Genomic DNA, 6,832 nt, shown 5'->3' on the forward strand with positions numbered 1-6,832 from the left:
CAAAGTAGCTGGTTCCAACCCACCAGCCACTCTGAGGGATAAAGATGAAGCTCTCTGCTCCCAGGAAGATTTACAAAGCCTCGGAAATGCTTAATTTATTCAATATCAGTGGGTTTGGTTTTGGTTTTATGTAAGTTTTGGTTCATAAAGCAAGGTACTAATACAAGATGTATTTATATGGCAAAAGCCCATGAACCTAAAGAAAAAGAAATTAAATATAAAATGTTTGCCAATTTTATCAATTTTAATTTTACAACAGTATCAAGGATTGAGATCTAATTGTTTTCTTGAGTGTATCCGTGATGTACATAACTCAATCTTTTATTTTAGCAACCCTCAATGCCATTTTTTTTGTTTGGTGCTTCATTTTGTAGCTTATAAGATCATTTCTTTCAACTTCAATCATTTGTACTTCCTGTGATTTCATTTCTCATAAAAATTTTATCAGTTTTAGCAAGTAGAATATACATTTAATTTTGATTATAAAACAGGCTTTTTCTGTTTCCATTTACAGTCTCCAGCTTTGTTTGTGATGAAGTATGTTTAGTGTCTTGGAATCTGTCTGATATAAAAATGATATAAGCTGGTCTCTTTAGTATTCTAACCACTGTTACAGCCCCCCCCCTTTATTACTATGTCCTTTTGTTAAATATATTTGCATGAATTGTTTTTCTATAGATATGATCTGACTTGGAGTTACTTGTTCTTGAGTCCTATTTATCTCTCTCTCTCTCTCTCTCTCTCTCTCTCTCTCTCTCTCTCTCTCTCTCTCTCTTTGTATGCCTACCAGTTCATTCTCTAAGCATCTTCTTAATTTTTTCTCTCTCACTCAGTAAATTCCCTCTATAGCTGAAGGAATGCTTAGTTAGTTCTGAATTTTCTGAATCTGGGTTCTGGGTTTTAGATATGGGTGGCAATTCTGTAGAAGGTTTGTACTCAAACGTTTCTTTGGATAACTACTCAAGGTGAATGAAAACCATCTCAGGACACACACAAAACTGAAGGAATAAACAATCACCTCCGTAGTGGACACAGGTCCACTCAGGATTTTCCTAGGACCTCAACATGCCCCAATTACCTCTGAAGATTTGCCATCACATCTGCAACAAGACAAAGACTGACTCCACTTGGAAACTATAAGACTGTAGAGTCTTCTGACATTACCAATGACAATTTTTATTTTTTCCTTTCTGAAACAGTTCTGTTTTTTCCCTTACTGAAATTGGTCGCTTCACTTTCCAGCTCTCTCATGTTCTCTTGTATCACATGCATTTCTTCTTTAAACTCTACTTTCAGAAAACCTACTCGTCCTTATTTCTTTGGAGAAGAACTCTGAGTTTTCATTTTTCTTCGGATTGTGAAGTAATTTGCCTTATGATGCGTATTCTTATTCAACAACCCTTTCGCTTGTTCTGTGTGTCTTTCTTCTTAATTTGCACCATTTTACCCAGAAGACAACTATGTCAGAATGGATTCAAAGTGCTGAAGAATATTCAAGAAAAACTAGGGAGACTCAAGTCTCATAATGAGCTTCACCACTCTCTCAGCCTGTTATATCTTGGAGCCTCGGAATACCCAATATTCAAGTTTTGGGGGTAACCCCTTTCCATTTAGGCAATCAATGTTGGTTATATAAAAAGAAACCCTTATGCTTCTTGGTGTCAGAGAATCGTGATGAGCACACCTGTTCAACCAGCATCTCCTTGAGAACACTCCCAACCTTAGGAACCTGTATTAGACACTCTGATGGTAAGTGGTCATCAATGTAGCCAAATTGGGCACACAGCTTGGGTAGGGACTCCAGGAAACTATTCACATAAAATTTGAAGTTAATGGTGCCCATTTGGCTGATTAGTTCACAATTTAGCTGACCCTAAGTAGTGACTGTGCCCTCTACTTGCTCCCTCTCCACCTCCCCCTAGGGCACTCAAAGGCTCCTCTACATTCTGAGCTTTTTCATAAAGTCATTTAATTTGTATTGGGCTGAGTACTTGAGAAATATGTGCTCTGTTCAAAATTTGTAGATGGAGGAAGGTTATGGCATCTTATCTCCTTTGGTCAAAATTTCACAATATGACAGAATGCTTTTCAGTTTGTGATGGGAAACTACAGCTATTTAATGAATGATAGCATTTTCAATCTTTTCATTCTTTTTATTCACCTTTACTTCATAAACTTTATTTTGTATTTGTTTTGTTTTTGAACCGTATAAATCAAGGCCAATATATATTTTCTTTTAGTAAAGCCAACCAAAGTCTAACAATGGCAAGAGCCATAACTGATTAAACTACGACAAAAATTTCAGAACCTGAAATATTCTAATATGAATATTTTCAAAGATCTATTTATTTCCAAATAATGAAATATCATTGTGCTACATTTCACCATTAACTTTTTAAAAATCCTTTTCTTAGGGGCTCATACAACTCTTACCACAATCCATATATACATCAATTGTGTAAGGCACATTTGTACATTCATTCCCTCATCGTTCTTAAAACATCTGCTCTCCACCCAAGCCCATGGTATCAGCTCATTTTTTCTCCTCCCTCCAGACTCCCCGCTCCCTCACGAACCCTTGATAATTTACAAATTATTATTGTACGACGTCTCCCTTCACCCACTTTTCTGTTGTCCGTCCCCCAGGGAGAAGGCTATATGTAGATCCTTGTACACAAATCATAAATATATACTTTGCTTTCTGTTTATTAATAATCTCCATGAAGAAGCATTCAACCCTTTCAGTGAACATAGTTCCAGAATGTGTTGAGTTTGGAAACTTCATTTTTTTAGAAAATGGTTTCTGAAAAATTGATTTGAAAAACTGTCATTTTCAGCGATGAGATTATGTGCCATTTAATCTATTCTAGGATAAATTAAGGCTTACTGTTTGAGAAGTGAGATTCTTGCTTAAGAAATTACATTTAAAAGTTAACAATATTTATCTCAGATAACCACCTTGTCTTTTTAGGCATGGCAAATTAAGCATTTATAAACTTTAACATTTATGCAAATTATCAGATTTGGAGATGTCAGCCCCCAAAGAGGTAACCTAAATTCCCAATCTTATCTATAATTATGCTTTGTTTAGTTTGCTTCTTTTTTATTGGAAATCAGAAGAAATGTTGCCTTTATTAGCAGATAGCTCAATATATCTGATTCAAGAACAATTATAAAATCATGATTAGATCAAGAATTTTTGCAACCATCCAGGAACCATCTATGGGAAATATGATGTCTTTAAAAAGCCCTATTTACATATGATAATTTTGGCAAAAATAAAGGATTGTACTTAATTCTTTTAAAAATCTAAAGTGAAAAATTTGAATAGATTGAGAAATTGGATATGTTTCTAGGAAAAATGATTTATTTCTCTAGTGAATTTTTAACAATTTTATTGGCATATAATTCATAGATCATATATGCAATGGTTGAAATATATTAAAGGAATTATGCAATTATCATAACAATAAATTTTAAACATTTTCTTCATTCTCCTATTCATTATTTTCAGTTCCTTATTTTCTCCCAACTTCCCCTGCCATAATCATAAGAAACTATTAATACAGTTACTGTCTGTAAAATTACCTATCCTGAACTTCTTATACAGAAAAACATACAAAAACAAAAGGTACAAAAAATTAAATTAGGTATAGAAAAATCTCAGCTGAAAGGGTAACAAAAAGTAATAAAAATAAAACAAATTGAATCAAAAGAGCTAATCAATTATAAAGTATCAAATTTCAACCTAACTATATCTGCATTAATCCATTTTCCAATGCACTGTGTCTGATAGCAAGGCTATTCACATCCATGGTCAATGGTCAAAGAGGCTTAATCCATGTGGGACCCTGCAAATGGATTTTGGCCTTTCACTTTTATCGATAGCCTTCTACAAATTGGGTGCTCTCAATTTAAGCTCTAAAATAGGTCCTTCCTCTGGTCTTAATGATTTTATCATTTAAATCCTCAGCTCACAAAGGCCAGTGTGCTTCTTCCATATGGATTAAATTTCCAAATGGATTAACCACCTAGATCAGGGGTCCTCAAACTATGGCCCGCGGGCCACAAGTGGCCCGCCAAGGACATTGATCCGGGCCGCTGGGTGTTTTTGGCCCATTTTGTTTTTTACTTCAAAATAAGATATGTGCAGTGTGCATAGGAATTTGTTAATTTAAAAAAAAAAACTATTGTCCAGCCCTCCAATGGGTCTGAGGGACAGTGAACCAGCCCCCTATTTAAAAAGTTTGAGGATCCCTGACCTAGATGGTTTCTCATTTTAAGACAATCCTTTAAGACACCAGATGTTATTCTTCCTGAGAATCAGGCTGTGTGCTTCTTTTCAAAATGAAGACAAGTTTTCAAATCTTGACAAACTTTCAGAAACATAATATGAGCTTTTCAAAAGTCTGGCTTTCTCTTTTTCTCCCTGTGATAATTAGGTTTTGTGTCAACTTGGCTAGGTCAGGATTCTTGTTATTTGGAGGTCACAACTTCCCATGACTCGAGCAAACATATGTAATCAACTCAGTGATACAATCTGCTGTAAACAGTTGTGGGACGATTAAGTGGAATGCAACCACTTTAATCATATCATGACTCTGATGCAATAAGAATTATCACCTGGCATGGGGCCTACTCCTATTTAAACAGACACTCTGGGAAGGATTGTCTATTCTTGCTGTCCTGGATCCTGCATCTGTCTCATCAACCACAGATTCTTTGGACTTTTGTCAATGGCTAGCCATATTCCCTGCAGACCTTGGATTTATTCAATTCTGTAGTCACCAAACTGATCTCCTGTACATTCATGTGCCTGGGGTTCCACCAGCCTGTGATCTTTTTGTTTCTGGGCTCATCATCTTACTTTCTGGGTCGTCAGCCCTGGCAGCTACATGAGTCTGGAAAAGTCTCCAGCTTAACAGCTCACCCAAGCACTTGAACTAGAATGGACCTAACTACTAGTAGAACTAGTGAGCAACGTCCTTGTTATAAATGACTTTCTTTATAAACACATATAAGTGTACCTGTTTTGGTTCTCCCAGAACTCAGCCTTACACACCCTAGACTGTGCTATCACAACATCAAAGGAAAACCAGACTTGATTGCAATGACATTTAATAATAGATTCAATTAACTTATAAATGAATCCTTTTTCTATGAATCTAATAATTTTATTTCAGATTACTTTATAAATATGACTTACATTACATATTATATGTTCCATTTGCACAACTTATAAAACACTGTGATATTTTATCATATAAATATTTTCTTCATCAGAAGGCAGTGATTTGGATATAATCAAAAAGGAATTTCAGGCAGAATAAAATATTGTTTTCTATTTGAGAGTAAAAAAATGACTAACAGCTTGATAGTGACCCCCTCAGAAATATGAGATATATAGTCATTAGAGAAAAGAAGAGAGAGGCAGGGGAGAGTATCTCAGGACCAAAGCACACATCCTGCAAATGGAAGCAACTGTAATAAATGCAATCTGACAAGCATTCACAGACTGAAGCAATATCCCATCAAGTATTCTTAAATTCAGTTCCACACAAGTCAACTCAGTTTTGCCTGAAGATTTTACCAGACATTTAGCTGGTGTGTATATAATTACTTGTCTCCTTAAACTGGAGATGAGGGTGAAAAACAGCATAAGGAGGCCCCGATGTTTAAAGAAGACCTGATCTGAAAGAGAACCTGAACTCAGAGACTTGTTTCAACACTTAAAAATTTTAGCTTCATTTTATTATCTTTAAATAACAATTGTTTGTTTTCCACCTGAGAGGGTCATATTTTTGCTCAAAATGTTAAATTTTTAAAAATGCACTGTTACTATTCCTGAGCTTAAGAACTACTTATTCCTCCATCTTATTCATCATGGTTATCAAAGATCAGTGCAGTACTTTTAGCATGTATTACAACTTCCAATCATTTCCTGAGTTAATCAGGTTACACTTGCCATGCCCAGATTATCCTGAGAATAGTATCTTCAGGATTCAATTTGAGTATTCAATATGCAAACTTCCTTTGAGAGGTCCTTTTACAAGCTTAAACTCAGTTTGAAATGGTAATGATGTTACAACATACAAAAGAGAAAAGGTAGCTACAAACTCTTTTTATTTACTTTTCAAATCATTTTCTTGGGAACTCTGACAGATATAACATTGCATAGTTCAATCACATAGAACATTATTGTACAATTGCTACTGCAATCAGTTTCCAAATGCTTTCTTTCTTCTTGAACTCCTTGATATCAGCTCCCCTTTATTCCTATCCCCCTTACTTTTTTAATTTTAAGGAACCCTTACTTTATTTAATTTTATTTGCCATATCTTACACCATCCAATACATCCATTCACATACAATGATGTTGTCTACTCCCCTCAAGTGTGATTATACAATCATCAATGCTATTAAGTCCCCCCAGGCCCCCCACACACACACACACATACCTCTTGCCATAACCTCAGGGAACCATTACTCCTGTTACTGTTTCTGAAAGGTTATCTATTTTGGCTTTCATGTATCAAACAATCCTAATTATTCAAATGAACATATGCAAGTCTAACATGATTAATGAGGTCAACAAATAAAAATCATAATAATAAATGGGGATATATTAAAGAATATTTATGACAGTTCTGTGTGTAGTAATATGAAACAATATTTTGGGCTGTTACATGTATGTGGACATAGATCTCAATTCTCAGTTTCTACTAGGTATATATTTACTATTTGATTCACCAAATATTAAAGCAAAATTCAACTTTCACAACTACTAGTTGTGGTCACGACCATCTACAGGATAATTCACATATTTCTTTGT

At 35.0% G+C, this 6,832-nt stretch overlaps 1 pseudogene; it reads right to left on the minus strand.

Annotated features, from left to right (window-relative positions):
• Window positions 1-313: 313 nt before the first annotated feature.
• On the minus strand, window positions 314-1,843 carry LOC123521757 (annotated as a pseudogene).
• Between the last annotated feature and the right edge of the window lie 4,989 nt (window positions 1,844-6,832).

This window comes from Echinops telfairi, unplaced genomic scaffold (genome assembly GCF_000313985.2).
Source record: "Echinops telfairi isolate 266 unplaced genomic scaffold, ASM31398v2 ScPeMD7_57;HRSCAF=196, whole genome shotgun sequence".
Taxonomy (NCBI): Eukaryota; Metazoa; Chordata; class Mammalia; order Afrosoricida; family Tenrecidae; genus Echinops; species Echinops telfairi.